This window comes from Microtus oregoni, unplaced genomic scaffold (assembly GCF_018167655.1).
Source record: "Microtus oregoni isolate MIOR12 unplaced genomic scaffold, Mior012 000002F_ref0000024, whole genome shotgun sequence".
NCBI lineage: Eukaryota > Metazoa > Chordata > Mammalia > Rodentia > Cricetidae > Microtus > Microtus oregoni.
In genome coordinates this window covers 52,072,761-52,088,925 of record NW_024543061.1, presented here as the reverse complement: position 1 = coordinate 52,088,925, position 16,165 = coordinate 52,072,761, and the positions used below count along the sequence as shown (strand labels likewise).

The following is a 16,165-nucleotide window of genomic DNA, read 5'->3' as shown; positions in this document are numbered from 1 at the left end:
ATAGAACACAGTGAAAGCAGTGTTGAAAGGAAAGTTCATAGCACTAAATGCCTACACAAAGAAGCTGGAAAAATCTCACACTAGTGAATTAACAAAACATTTATAAACTTTAGAACAAAAAGATGCAAACTCACCCAGAAGAACTAGATGGCAGGAAATAAATTGAGAGCTGAAATCAACAAAATAGAAACAAAGAAAACACAAAGAATCAATGAGACAAAGAGTTGGTTCTTATGAAAAATCATCAAAATAATCAAGCCTTTATCCAAAAGCAGAGAGAGATAATCCAAATTAACAAACTCAGAAATGAAAATGGAAACATAACAACAGACACAGGAGGAAAACCAGAAAATCATTAAATCATATTTAGAAAACCTGTGCTCCACAATATTGGAAAACATAAAAGAAATGGACAACTTTCGGGATAAATGTCACTTACCAAAATTAAATCAAGACCAGATAAGGAAATTAAATAGGCCTATACCTGCTAAAGAAATGGAAACAGTCATCAAAAGTCTGCCAACCAAAAAAAATCCCAGATGATTTCAGTTCAGAATTTGACAATATTTTCAAAGAAGAACTAATAACAATACTCCTCAAATTGTTCCACATAATAGAAACAGAAGAAAGCTTGCCAAACACTTCTTATGAGGCTACAATTACTGTGATACCCAAACAACATAAAGACACTACTAAGAAAGAGAAATACAGACCAATCTCACTCATGAACATTGATGCAAAAATACTCATTAAAAAACTGGCAAATAGAATCCAAAAACACATTAGAAAAATCATCCACCATGATCAAGTTGGCTTCACCCCAGAGATGCAGGGACGGTTCAACATATGAAAATCTGTCAATGTAATCCACAATTAACCAAATTGACAAATAAAAACCACATCATCATCTCATTAGATAATGAAAAAGCTTTTGACAAAATACAACATCCATTCATGATAAAGGTCTTGGAGAGAGCAGAGATACAAAAAAAATACCCAAACGTAATAAGGTATTATACAGCAAGCCAATGGCCAATGTAAAATTAAATAGAGAGAAACTCCCAGCTATCCCACTGAAATCAGTAACAAGACAAGGTTGTCCACTCTCTCCATATCTATTCAATATAGTTCTTGAGATCCTAGGTAAAGCAATAAGGCAACAAAAGGAGATCAAAGGGATATAAATTGGAAAAGAAGAAGTTAAACTCTCACTATTTGCTGATGATATGATAGTTTACATAAGCAACTCCAAAATTTCTACCAATGAACTTCTACAACTAATAAACACTTTCAGTAATGTCACAGGATATGAGATTAACTAAAAAAAAAAAACTCAGCAATCCTCCTTTACACAGATGATAAATGGGCTGAGAAAGAAATCAGAGAAACATCACTCTTCACAATAGCCACAAATAACATAAAATATCTTGGTGTAACTATGACCAAACAAGTGGAAGACCTGCATGACAAGAACTTTAAATCTTTGAAGAAAGAAATTGAAGAAGATACCAGAAAATGTAAAAAAAATCTCTAATTCTCTTGGGCAAGTAGAATTAACATAGTAAAAATGGCAATCTTACTAAAAGCAATTTACAGATTCAATGCAATGTCCAGCAAAATCCCAGAAAAAATTATTCATATAACTTGAAAGAGGAGTACTCACCATCATGTGGAAAAAACCAAGGATAGCCAAAACAATCTTGTACAATAAAGGAACTTCTGGCAACATCACAATCCCTGACTTCAAACTCTACTACAGATCTATAGTACTGAAAACAGCCTAGTAGCGGCATAAAAAGAGACAGGAGGACCAATGGAACTGAATTGAAGACCCAAATATTATCCACACACTTTCAAACACCTGATTTTTACAAGGAAGCAAAAAAATCAAATGGAAAAAAGAAAGCATATTTAACAAATGGTGCTGGCATAACTGGATATCAACATGTAGAAGAATGAAAATAGATCCATGTCTATCACCATGCACAAAACTCAAGTCCAAATGGATCAAAGATCTTAACATAAAGCCAACCACACTGAACCTCATAGAAGAGAAAATGGGAAATACATTTGAGTACTTTGGAACAGGAGACCACTTCCTAAATGTAACCCCAGTAGCACAGACACTGAGAGAAACAATTAATAAATGAGACCTTCTGAAACTGAAAAGCTTCTGGAAAGCAAAGGACATGGTCAACAAGACAAAATGACAGCCTACAGAATGGGAAAAGATCTTCACCAGCCCCACATCAGACAGAGGGCTGATCTCTAAAATATACAAAGAATTCAAGAAATTGGTCATCAAAAGAACAAATAATCCAATTTAAAAAAAAAATGGAGTTCAGACCTAAACAGAGTACTCTCAACAGAGGAATCTAAAGTGGCTTAAAGACAATTAAGGAAATGCTCAACATCCTTAGTCATCAGAGAAATGCAAATTGAAACAACTCTGAGATTCCATATTACACCCGTAAGAATGACCAAGATCAAAAACACTGATGACAATTATGTTGGAGAGGATGTGAGGTAAAGGGAACACTCTTGCATTGCTGGTGGGAGTGCAAATTGGTACAGCTGCTTTGGCTATCAGAATGGCGATTTCTCAGAAAATTAGGAAACCACCTTCCTCAAGACCCAGCAATACCACTTTTGGGTATACCCAAAGAATGTTCAATCATACCACAAGAACATGTGCTCAACTATGTTCACAGCAGCAGTGTTTGCCATAGCCAGAACCTGGAAACAACCTAAATGCCCCTCAACTGTAGAATGGGTAAGGAAAATGTGGTACATTTACACAATGAAGTACTACACAGTAGAAAAAAAAATGATATCTTGAAATTTGTAAGCAAATGGATGGATCTAGAAAACATCATATTGAGTGAGGTAACCCAGACCCAGAAAGACAAATACAATATGTACTCACTCATAAGTGGCTTTTAGACATAAAGCAAAGAAAATAAGCCTATTATTCACAATCCCAGAGAACCTAGAAAAAAATGAGGACCCTATGAGTGACATACACATGTGTCTAATCTACATGGGAAATAAAAAAAGGCCATATCTTTTGAGTAAAATGGGAGCATGGGGACCATGGGAATAGGTTGAAGTGGAGGGAAGGGGAAGGGAGAGAAGCAGAGAAAAATGGATGGCTCAATAAAATAAATTTAAAAAAAAAGATGTGTTACATTTGCTTATTTTTTTCATGATTCAAAGGTGTGCTGTATTCCTTCATGGTGCATTTGTTTAATTCCATAAAGCTGTGTTGCTCTGCATGTTTAAAATACCTTATTGGTCTAAAAAAGAGTTAAGCAGCCAATTCCTAGGCAAGAGAAAAATACTGGGTCTGGCAGGCAGAGAGAACAAATAGGAGGCGTTATAATGGTAGAAAAGATTGAGGAACAAGATAAGGAGAAGGACATTAGGGTCCAGCCACCCTGCTACACTTCAAGCCATGGAGTAAGAAATAAAGAAAGATATACAGAAATAGATTAAGATAAAAGCCCAGAAGAAAAGGAAAGATAGGATAATTTAAACTAAGAAAAACTGAGTAGAAACATACCAAGCTAAGGTTGGGTGTTTATGAGCAAGAATAAGACTTCATGTGTATTCATCTGGGAGCTGGGTGGTACAACCCCCGATGAGCCAAATACTTAAAAACAAATCAAAATCCCAAAACACAACAACCATAGTTAGGAGTACTTATTCCTCTTGCAGAGGATTGGGGTTTGGATTCCAGAACCAGCATGGAAGCTTACAACCACCCATGATTTCAATTCTCAGGAACTAGGTGAGATCTTCTGACCTCTACAGGCACCAAGTATGTATGTGATATACTTAAATAAACACAGCCAAAGTACTCAGAATTGTAAAAATAAAATAAATCTTATTTTTAAAGACAATTGGAAGATGGTAGGTATTGGCAAACTGGTGGCTCTCTTTGGATATTGTGATCTAGATTTGACAGAGGGAAGTAACTATAATTCTATAGTTTAGGTTTAAATGAAGGGAAGGAGAAACCTGTTTTAAGAGATAGGGCAAGATATTCTACACAGAAAGCTTTTAGTTAATTTCAGCAATTAGAAGGCTGCTAAGCAGGTGTGAGGCCTTGTGGTTAGTCCTCAGTATTGGAACTCGTTATTTCTATCTATCCATTCATTTATCCATCTGTGCATTCACCCATTTATCTAACAAATATTCTATTCTGGAGAGAAGAACAAATAGCAAAGGGGTGTGAATGAATTTGTTAGTTTTCAGGAAAGAAATTTACTTCTTAATTGGGCCTGGTCTCTTTTTATTGCCTTCTCAGCCACCTATCAGTATAAAGTCTCCATAATCCAACCCTACCCTCATAATATCACAGAACAAAAATTTCATGGAACTAATTATTACATACATTTTAAAAATATGTATTAATTTCTTTCATATGTTTGAACCCTGTCTACCAAAACAATTCAAAAGCCTTTCTTTTATGTTTGAGGAGAGATCTGCTTGGTTGTTTTCAGCTGCTTAGCCCCAAAATAATCACACAGAAACCATATTATCTAAAGCACTGCTTAGCCCATTAGCTCTAGCTTTTTATTGGCTAACTCTTACATCTTTATTTAACCCATCTCCATTAATCTGTGCATCACCACAAGGTTGTGGCCTCCCAGCAAATTTTAGCACTTCTGTCTCCATTGGCAGTGGCTCCATGGCTTCTCCCTGATGCCAGCTTCCTTTTCCAACATTCAGTCCAGTCCCCCACTCCCTAGCCTACCTACGTTCTGCTCTATTAACAGGCCAAGACAGTTTATTCATTAACCAATAAAAGCAACACATAGACAAAAGGACCTCCCACACCAAGTTTGGAATATTTTCATCCCAGTCTACTTTCCCACATGTCAGACATGTAGTCCATAACCTACAGTGCATCAGCTAATATTCCAAGTGCTCATCCTTAAAGAACTGATTGCTGTTATTTCGCTCCCATGGGTAGCACTAACACAGGAGAGATTGCAGCATTCCTCTCTGTGTGTCGCCTTATCTCTACATTCATTAATTAAAGCAATTAGGTTGGAGACTCTTTGTATTTCCCAGCTAGTCTGAAAAAGCTGACAGTTCAATTGAATTCATCAGCTAAGTACCTAAATTTACAAGATCTTATAATTAGCAATTGACTTTAGAGACTTTAACAAATAATGACAACCCCTTCTAACAAAGACCAATCTTTAGTATACCACACTAGCACCATATAGGGAGGATACTTGCAACATACAACCAAGTGCCATCCACTCTATCACGGGAGATTAAAAATGTTTTCATCACAGAAGATTAACTGCATGCAAACATTATTCCACACATGTACACACAAGCACACACAGAGAATAATAGCAGAGATGTGACAAAAAGCAGAAACAGAAACTGTTTGCACCTCTTTTGGAAGTCAAAAGAATGGATATGTGTAACATATCCTATATTAGATAAGCCCTTGGAAATGGTTGTTTCTCTATATCCTTGGACTCATGAGGTCCTTACTATCTAAGAAAGAGACATGACCTAGACTGGTCCTCATAGCACTGAGCATCTGGGTGAGGGAAATCATGGAAGGATGAGAAGGATGGCTTTTTTCTGGTCTCTGCATGTATTTGAGAAGATTTTCATTAATGAATTTTAGAATTCTTCAGAATGTATGAATTTTATGAAAAAAAAAGTTGCATGGGTTTCCCCATCCTGTTTCCTAGACAACCCTTGGAAGGGGAGTTAGAATAATTCATCAAAAGCCATGCTTTTGAGCAAAGTACAAAAGTAGGACTAAAATATTTTCACTAAGATATTTCACTAACCTGTCTGAAATACACATTTTTCTAATAACAATCTTATGGGAAATGACTGTCAACACAATGATAAGGAGAGTTAAGCCAGACAGAATAAGTGATGTTAATCATTAATACCTCTGGTGTGTGGTGTATGAATAGAGAAGTGGGTCAGAATGCTAAGCCAAGAGCCTGGCCCAAATCTGTTCCATAATTCTCATTTTCCTTGTCTGTATTGTGAAACAAGGCATGCAAACCTACAAACCTACATTTCTGCTCCAGCCTGCTGTCTATTGACTAAGAAGTTCATTGTTCACACCAATTCTATTGACCAACACAAGTCAGCAAACAAAGAGAGAATGCTTACTCAAGGGGATAGGAAATGGGAGTAAGAATCTGTTAGATAATAACTGTTTAGGTTCAAATTTTACATGAAGTTGAAAACAGAAATAAAATACAACAAAAGCCTTAATCAATATCATTCAGTAGCATAAAATATTCATTTCAGGCAACTGGATAGAGAAACTTTGGGGCATGTAGGTGATTGGATAACACAGCTTCAATTCTTTCTCAAGATCTTACTCAAGACCCAGATGAAGAAAATCATATGTCTGCATTTGGAATTCCAAATAAAGGCATCAAGAGCTTCTTAAGCTTAGCAAAGAGAGGTAAATGTCAACTCTATCCTCTTCTCACCGTTAAAGGGAATGACACCTTCAATATATTTTCAAGGAGAAATGAGTTCCTTCTCAATCCAATGATGGATGAGATATGAATACTCTTTTTTGATGCAATAGAATATCTTATTTATGGTCATTTGAATGGAGACTAGGAATCAAAGTAATAAGAACTCATAGGAGCTTCAGTGAATTACATGTGACGCCTTAAACTAGTTTGTCAAGACAGGCTTTCAGAAGGTTCATAAGGAAAAACATATGTTTGAATGTGAGATGAGTAGGCACTGTGGGGCAGAGAAGCCATAGAGAATGGAGTCTGGGATTTGCTTTATAAGTGGCATTCTGGTCTATGCTTGGATCATAGTCTTCTCAGCTCAGAACTGGACATCATGTGAGCTTTAATATATAGCTTCACCCTTATCCTCTGCATCATTAGCCACACTCGGTGTCTATTACTCTATCCCTTGAGTGAAAATACAAACCTACTTCTAAGGATTTTATGAGAATTAATAGGTAACATTATTAAAAGCAGTGTTCACTAGAGATTATTCTCTTAACACATTAGCTTTTGGTGAGGCCAGTACTGTTACCATCATTATATATTATGAGTAAATTTGTTTCACTTGGGTTTGATTGTTTCCTTAAAGGACTACAAACTTATTGAGTACCACAAAGCAATGTCTAGGATGCTTTCCTTGAGAATGGAAGAGTCTTTGGAGGTAGAAAATGCTACAGACTTTTCAAGAGTCTGGGACAGAAAACTTTGTGGTTTCCACTGAATTGAGAGGGGACAATACCATTGAAAAAACTCACATACCATGTAAGAAGTACAGTGTTTTTGAGGTCACAATCTGGAAAAGTGGCTTACTTACCATGGAAAGTGACTGATGCTTGGGGCACTCGAGATTTTTCCAATGAACCAGACATGGAACATTGAAGTCTTCAATACCTTTGAGGCCTAACCATCACTTGACTGCAATAACATGGCAGAGTCTGGCCAAGAACTGGCCCAGAGAGAAGAGGCTGCTCAGTGATTAGATGAAGTCTATTGTCAGTTTCTGTCACTCTTTGTTCATGATTCAGCATCATCAATAAATAAACAGATAGCAACAATTCTGCCAAGACGGTAAGGCAGCCACCCCAGTGGAAGGAGAGAGCTGGTGAGGGAAAAAAGGGTTAGCTCTACAGGTTTTACTGGTGTGTGGGTCTATGCCAATCATTAACAATTATTTCATCTACTGGGATTTCTCTTGCATATTTATTGGAAGAATAATGGTTTCTACTGCTAGTTAGAAAAATTAGAAAATGACTGAGATTGTTTCTTTCTCAAATAGCTTCCAGATTCACACCTTTGTAAATACAGAACTTGAGCGTGTGCTGAAATGCACACACATAGTAAAACTACTTACTTCATTTATTGAATCATTAAGTCCTCATAATGTAAGCTTAAGGTCAACTACCTTTGAAATAGCTGGCAGGATTGAACCAAAGCATTCTGACCTCAAAGCTCATATTCTCACAATAACTAAGTAGTAAACAGAACTATTTATTTATTGACTATAATAAGGAACAATGATACTGCTTCTCAAGAATAGCTGTGACTAAGGATGATGCTGATATGCAAGTTGAGTGTGAGCTTCTTGGCACAATTGGCTTTTAAAATATTGCCCAACTTATATAAGGTAAGGAAGGCATCACAAGCCACTGCCATGAGAGACTTAATTCAATAAAACAATTTCAAACATTCATTTTTTTTTAATGAACAGGTAATTAGCTATGTTAAAAAAGAGAAAATGTTTACTGGTAAGAATGTTTATGTATGTGTTTCTGAGTAATGTATATAATGTGCATGAAAAGAAAGAGAATAGGTACAAGAATCTAAATGATGAACCACATCAAAATTTCAGGACCAACAATTATAAGAGGTCATATATGAAACATATTTCCTTATTAAGTCTTAGTGGATTGGTATTTCATAAAGAAAAAAGGTTCAAAAACTCAATTTACTATTAGTATTGTCTTTAAAAACGACACCATATTTTATAAATTTGTGTATGTTCTCTTTAATTCTTAAAAATTCCCATACAATGTGGGCATTTCTATGTGTAATATAAACACAAGGAAACTGAGGCCAAGAGAAGTTAAATACTAGCCCAATCCATAGCTAATCAGTGGTAGAGTCAGGTTTAAAACACAGGATTTGAAGGTTGGTTCAAATCTATGTTATTAGACAACTAAACCAAGGTTTTATCAGTTCCAATGATACAATGCGTGATGCATTTTATTATGTATATTTTTATTGTCAACCTGGTTACATTAAAAATCACCTACATCATTAATAAGGTATACCTAATCTGTTAGGACCTTTCTAGGTAGAATGAACTAGTCATATGGGACATGAGTAGGGCTTTCTTACTAAGATGAAGTCTCAGAGTGAATATAACAAGAAAAATAAAACTAGCTGAGGAAACCACTCTCTTGTTCTGATCCCTAGTCCACAGAAATGTGAGCAAGTAGCCTTAGGTTTTTCACCCCATGATTCAATCTATTACTGCTACCATTCCTCCTCCACCAAAATGGCCATACCCTGAAACCATGAGTCCAAACAAGCAATTCTACCTTTACATTGCTTACCATAAGGTATCTAGTTTAAGAGACTAGATAACTAATTATTATCCCCACACACAGTAAACTCCCAAGTCTCCTTTTCTTCTTTAAAGGGGCATGTAAGAAAATTGCATGAAATGTAAGATTCAAACTTGTTTTTTTTTTTTAATTGAGAGTTGTTGCAGCATAGTCTGCTGGGTGGCATCCCCTTAACCATGGAGATTCAGAGGTAGATGAAATGCCAGCTTTCCATGAGACATTCATCTGTAATAAGAGCTTCTTTATGGAAATGTCTTTGTTCATACAGCTGAGCCTCTTCGCCCCCTCAGAGAGACACTGTGGCCAGCAAATGGCAATCATGCTGGCTCAAGGACCCTCATTGTGTCTGTGATTCCCAAGACATTCCTATTTTCTTCCTTTTTCACTTAGAAAAAAAATGAAATTGAAAAACAAATAGAAGAAATCCTCCACCAAGACACATGGGAGCCTGGTATGGGAAAACAGATATCCCTACCAGGGACCAAATAGCACTCAAGATGGATCAACAAAAGCAAGAAAACTCTTCAAACACTCTTCAGGTTTAGCTCCTATTAAAATGGCATTCAATAAAAGATATGTGATTCCTAGTACTATACTACTCAGTTTTCTGTTGCTGTGATGAAACACATGACCAAAAGCAACTTTAAGAAGTACAGGGTAATTTTGGCTAATGGTTATAGTGGTAGAGTCCACAATGGTGAGAAATGCACGACAGCAGATAGCTGCAAAAGTAAGCAGGTTGATCATGTTTTCTTTCATAGAAAGCAGAAAGGAAGAAAGAGAATGAACTAGAAATTAACTGGGGCCATGCATCCTCAAAACTTGCTCTCAGTGACATATTTTCTAAAGCAAGGCCCCACATCTTAAAAGTTCTATAACTTCATCTGGTGATGGATGAGATAGAGACAGAGACCCACACTGGAGCACTGGACTGAGCTCCCAAAGTCCCAATGAGGAGCAGAAGGAGGGAGAACATGAGCAAAGAAGTCGGGACCACAAGGGATGCACCCACCCACTGAGACAGTGGAGTTGATCTATTGAGAGCTCACCAAGGCCAGCTGGACTGTGACTGAAAAAGCATGGGATAAAACTGGACTCTCTGAACATGGCGAACTATGAGGGCTGATGAGATGCAAAGGACAATGGCACGGGGGTTTGATCCTACGTAATGTGATGGCTTTGTGGGAGCCCAGCCAGTTTGGATGTTCACCTTCCTAGATATGGACAGAGGTGGGAGGTCCTAGGTCTTACCACAGGGCAGAAAACCCTGACTGCTCTTTGGACTGGAGAGGGAGGGGGAAAAGAGTGGGGGGAGGGGGAGAAGGGTGGGAGGAGGGGGCGTAGGGGGGGAGAAGGGGGAGGGAAATGGGAGGCTGGGAGGAGGTGGAAACTTGTTTTTTTTTTTTCTCCTTTTCTCAATAAAAAAAAAAAGTTCTATAACTTCTCCCAAATACCAATAACAACTGGTAAGAAAGTGTTGAAGCACATTAGCCTTTGGGTCACATTTTTCTTTTAAACCACTACACTGCCATACTTGAGTAGAGCAACCTTATTCTACTTAAATGTAGGACTGGAATTTGAGAAAACATTTATAGAGTGAACATTCATACACCACAGCAGGAATCAAAGTAAACATTCCAACACCTAGGAGACAGAGACAGGAGAACCCTATGAGTTTAAGGCCATCTTAGTCTAGAGAGTGAGTTCAAGACCAGCCTGGGCCACATAATTAGGACTTTCCTTGAACAAGCAAGTGTAACCAACCAGCCAATAAAAACACTTAAGTAAAAAAACCTGAAAGATTGATGAAAGGCAATCAATGATGTCAACTGTGAATCAGATTTGGGATTCATCTCACTATTGTCTAAAGCAGTCATTGTTAAAATAATCCAGTCATTAAATATGGGTTCTCTTGAAACAAAATAAAAATATTTTTAAAAAATCTTATAAAGGAAAACAACAAATTATAAAAAGAAGAAAATGGAAATGATACAATTAAATTTATAAAAATACAATTTAAATAATCTGGGTGGGCTTGGTGAGTGCTCCGGGGCGCCATCTCGTCGCGTCCCTCCAGGACTAGCCTCCGGGCTGGGCCCGTGGCTTACCCCAGGGCCCAAGGAGCCCGGCCCCGAGGTACGTTGGCGCCATTCTTCTAGGGCCGCCTCGGCCCGGCTGCATGCCTGGAGCCCTTGGGTTCGAGTGGGTGTCTTCACTTTGTGTCGGGGCTCCGGCCCTGGCCCCGAAGGGACCCCCGGAACCTTGTCAATGGCCAGGCGCTTCCTGCTTCCCAGTCCCCAGGGCGCCTTCGTCGCCAGTAGTGCGGGGCCGCTGCCTCCATCGTCTAGGGACTCCGCTTGTGGAAACTGAGGCACACAGGGGTGGGGCAGCCGAATGGGGAAGGAAAAGGAGTGTCATTCCGCGGAAGATTGTGGTTGGTGTCGAAACCGGACTTGTCCGGGGCTGGGCTAAGCAATTGGGTACAAAGTAAGAAAGTTGAAGTCAAAGACCATGGGAGATACAGCAAAACCTTACTTTGTGAAGCGCACTAAAGACCGTGGAATTACTGATGATGATGATTTCAGAAGGGGTCATCCCCAACAAGCTTATTTAATAATGGATGATTATGCTAAAGGCCACGGCAGTAAAATGGAAAAAGGCCTTCCCAAAAAAAAGATAGCGCCCGGGAACTATGGGAACACCCCCAGGAAAGGACCATATGCGGTTTCCAGCAATCCATATGCATTTAAAAACCCAATGTACAGCCAGCCTGTTTGGATGAATGACAACCACAAAGATCAAAATAAGAGATGGCTGCCAGATGAACTTGCTGGTAATGCAGATAGCTGGAGAGAGCTCAAGTCGGGACCTAGGATTCCCACCATAAGCAGGTCAAGGAAAGACTCATTTCAAGAAAGTGACGAGTGCTACAGGTGGCCAGACGGCAGAGGCTGCAGAGCAGCCAGAAGGCTGTTTCAGAAGGACATCGCCGGCCTGGAAGCCATGTCAGAGATGGAAGCAGGAAGCCCTGGTACGCTTCACGTCTCTAGGTTACGTGTCTGTATTCTTTTTTTCATCCAAATTAGTTTTGTTATTTTCAGTAATAAGCTATTTAATGTGATTATGTTAGGGTTTATAGTGCTATACTTGGGTAACTCAACATATTTCAGACGTTGGACTGTCACAAGATCAAATCCAGGCTGGGCCGCCAAGTAGGGTACTGTCCCCCAAAACTCAAAAAAAGTAAGGCCCATTTTACATTATTAGTAAACACTTTATAGATGAGGGGGGGTCATATGACCTTGGAGGTCACACTGTAATTTCTGAGTAATGTATATGTATTTTTATGTTCATAATTTTAACTTTAAAATGTGTTCATAATGTACATGACAATTTCAAACTAAAAATATTTAATGTGAAGACAGTATAAGCTGCATATATTCCAAAGAGAGGGTGGAAGAGGTAGTGGTGCAGCCAGGCGGTGGTGGCGCATGCCTTTAATCCCAGCACTCAGGAGGCAGAGGCAGGCGGATCTCTGGTGAGTTCGAGGCCAGCCTGGTCTACAAGAGCTAGTTCCAGGACAGGAACCAAAAGCTACAGAGAAACCCTGTCTTGAAAATCAAAATAAATAAAAAAAAAAAGAGAGAGAGAGAGGTAGTGGTGGGGAAAGAGAAGGTTTGGGGAGAAAAGGGAAGCTGAGCTGCTGTTAAAGTCGCGTGGGGTCTGGGAAGTTGGAATACAAGCATTACGACAGAATTTGAAAATGGGTATTTAGAGGCCCAGAATGCAGATAAAAACAGTGCTGCTCCCATTCAGAAAAATCAAAATCTGTTTCTTTTTCTGAGACAGTTTCATGTAGTCAGAGCTAGCTTCGCATGCTTTATAATAATTATACAAATGGTTGTGTATTTTTCTAAAAGGTGCAAGTAGATGTTGTGTAACAATTATTCCTCAAAACAAGAAAGTTATTTATTTAATTGATGTATTTACTGATGTGAAATAAAAGTCGTAAATTGGATGCAAAAAAGTAAATAATCTGGGTGGTCTCAAAAGGCAACTGAAAATAACAGAGGGTGTGTTGAATAAACTTGAGGAATCATGAATAGCGTTGCTTAATTTGAACAAAAAGTAGGAAGTTGTCTGGATAAAATGGACAGAATTGTCTGTGTGGTGATAGCAATGGATGTGCTGTTATTATAGATTTCCAGAAGGAAAAGAGGGAGAAAATAAGGCTGAAGAGTATTTGAAGAAATTATGGTTGAATTATCTCCAAACGTGGTGAAAGATACAGACTATATACTTTAAAAAAATTAACTAACTCTACAAAGGACTAAACAAAAAATGAGCATAAAAGTTAAATTTTTGATAGTTAAATTTTTGAAAATAAAACAAAACAACAGCAACAATAAGAAACAAAGCAAACCAACAACAGCAACAACAAAAAATAAAAGAAAACTCCCAGAGAGAAACAGTGTATTTCCTATGGTAGATTTGTCATTGAAATAATGAAATCCAGAAGGACAACTACAGGTTTCAGGTGCTTACAGATGATAATTACCAATTTTGAAGAATTATAGGTCCTATAAGACTGCCTCACAGGAATGAACCACTCAGCCTAACATTTTCCTTGTAATTTTCCTAAATCAAATACTAGGATTGACACTAAAATTGTTGTACTGTTTGCTACTTAAGATAATGAATAACAATAAAAATAATAAAGGAAAAAGTTTCTAAACAGAATTGAGGTTTCTATGTTTCATTCAAAGAGAAAAACATTGAATTGAGTAGAGTGTTTTAAGGTAGGTTCATGTACTGTAATACTGAGACACTGCCAAAATACACAGATGCCTTCAAATAAATAAGTCAAGGGAAAAGTCTAGAATCTTTTTACATAGCCAAAAAGGAAGCATTCAGATAAGCAGAAGACTTAAGATTAGAGAAAATAAAATAAGTGAACAAGAGGTTGTAGCACTGACTTTCAATGATCTTTAATGCAGATATTCAAAGCATATGAATCAAAAGTACTATAGCCACAGTAGATTCCAATCAATATGATCGAATGATACATTTTGAACAAACACTTTACTTCAAATTATGCTTCATAATTAGGCTCAATGTAAAAGGCACATGAAAAGATATTTAATACAGCACGTTTTTTAAAAAATGGAAATTGACTAGCTTTTATATATGATAAAGTAGATTTTTTAAATCAGAACTATTTCTAAAATGCTATAATAGAATGAGTGAGTGTATGCATGAGAGAGAGATGTGCATGAGTGTGTTATTCTAGCAAATTAGAAATATGAACATTTGCCAGATATGCAAATAATATTTACTAAGATAGAAAATAGGTTTATATATAAGAAAAACCTGACTAATTAAATGTAGTTGAAATAACAGACACTGCTACTGTTATCAGGACAGATGACAGAAAGAAAACAGAAAAAAAAAACACATGTGATAAAACCCACATAACTAAATAATTGAGGTTCTAAGAAGAATGTCTAGGAAAAAGTAAAGAATATCATTAAAGCAGATGCAAATGTGTCTGGAGAGCAGGGTTGATGCTCAAGAGTGCTTGCTCTGCTTCTTGAGGACTTGAGCTCCAATCCCCAGGATCCATGTTAATTGACAGCTATCGCTGCATATCACTGTAGTTCCAGCATCGGGCTTCCAATTTAGTAAGACTCTCTGTTTCCAGTCCAAAAGGTAGATAGTGATAGAGCAAAGTATGTGGTCTGCCCTGACCCCTGTGCATGAACACCTATGTACCACACATACGACATACACACACACACACACACACACACACACACACACACACACACCCCATGACAACAATCAAATGCATTTAAATTGTGTGGTGCATCTAAATCAGGAGAGACAGGGAAATGAAGAAGTGAGCACCTCCATGAACTACAAAGGGTGGAGGCTGGAGATATGCTTCAGTGGTTAATAGCACTGACAGCTTCAGCAGTGGACATGGGTTTTATTCCCAGCACACACATGGTGGCTCACAACCATCTGCATGTTCAGTTCCAGAGAATTTGATCTTCTCTTCTGATCTCTATGGGCAATTTACAACTGTGGTGCACATGCATGCATAGAGGCAAGACACTCAGTCCCAAAGAAACACACAGAGGCCTACATTAATTATAAACTGGTTGGCCTATTAGCTCATGCTTTCTTGTTAATTAATTTTTACATCTTAAATTAATCTATAGTTCTTGTCTGTGTTCGCCACGTGGCTTGGTACCTTTTATCAGTGAAGCATTCTCATTTTGCTTCCTCTGTGTCTGGGTGACAACTGCAGACCGAGTCTTTCCTCTTCCCAGAATTCTCCTTTTCTCTTCACCCCATCCCTACTTCCTGCCTGGTGGCCCTGTCTATACTTCCTGCCTAGCTACTAGTCAATCAGTGTTTTATTAAAACAATACAAGTGACAGAGTATAAGACCATTGTTCTACAGCATAGGTAGGCAAGGATAGTTCTGCATTCGAAAAGCAATCAGATTAATCCAACATCCTACAAACCATCTTATGGCCTTACTAATGAAGTTTTGTACTCACATTCTTCCCAAGAGAACTCTGAAGATTGTGCTAAAAATCTTTGTGAAAACATGCGTGTTATCAGGAATTTGTGAGTTTCTAGTTACCACATGGTCTTTCTATGCTGTATTTCACTTAGTTTTTATTATCGTCTTTACTTTTCAAATAAATATACCAACTGAGAAAGAAGAAGACTTGCTCAAGATCAAATACTGTCAGTAAAGGACAGGGTATGTAACCACATTCCTAATATTCATCACTTCTCCTAGGAGCAGGTTCATAGATTCTGCTCACAGGAATGTAGTTACAGGAGACCAGTTCCCCGTACTATCAATCACAGGCAGGGAATTCTTATACCACTTTTCCTGTGATCCCGCTCCAATGCTATAGTGGACCAACAGATACCTATTGCAAATTATAATGCAGAAGATTTCTAAATACTAAAGAGCAAAGTTCATCTTTTTTTAGATAGTCTATCACATCATTATCTTTGACATTG

General features: G+C 37.9%; 1 protein-coding gene across 7 annotated transcripts in view; it reads right to left on the bottom strand.

Annotated features, from left to right (window-relative positions):
* Grm7 (glutamate metabotropic receptor 7) overlaps window positions 1-16,165 on the bottom strand; it is a 902,923-nt gene that overhangs the window by 250,790 nt on the left and 635,968 nt on the right. The gene's annotated exons all lie outside the window — the stretch shown is intronic.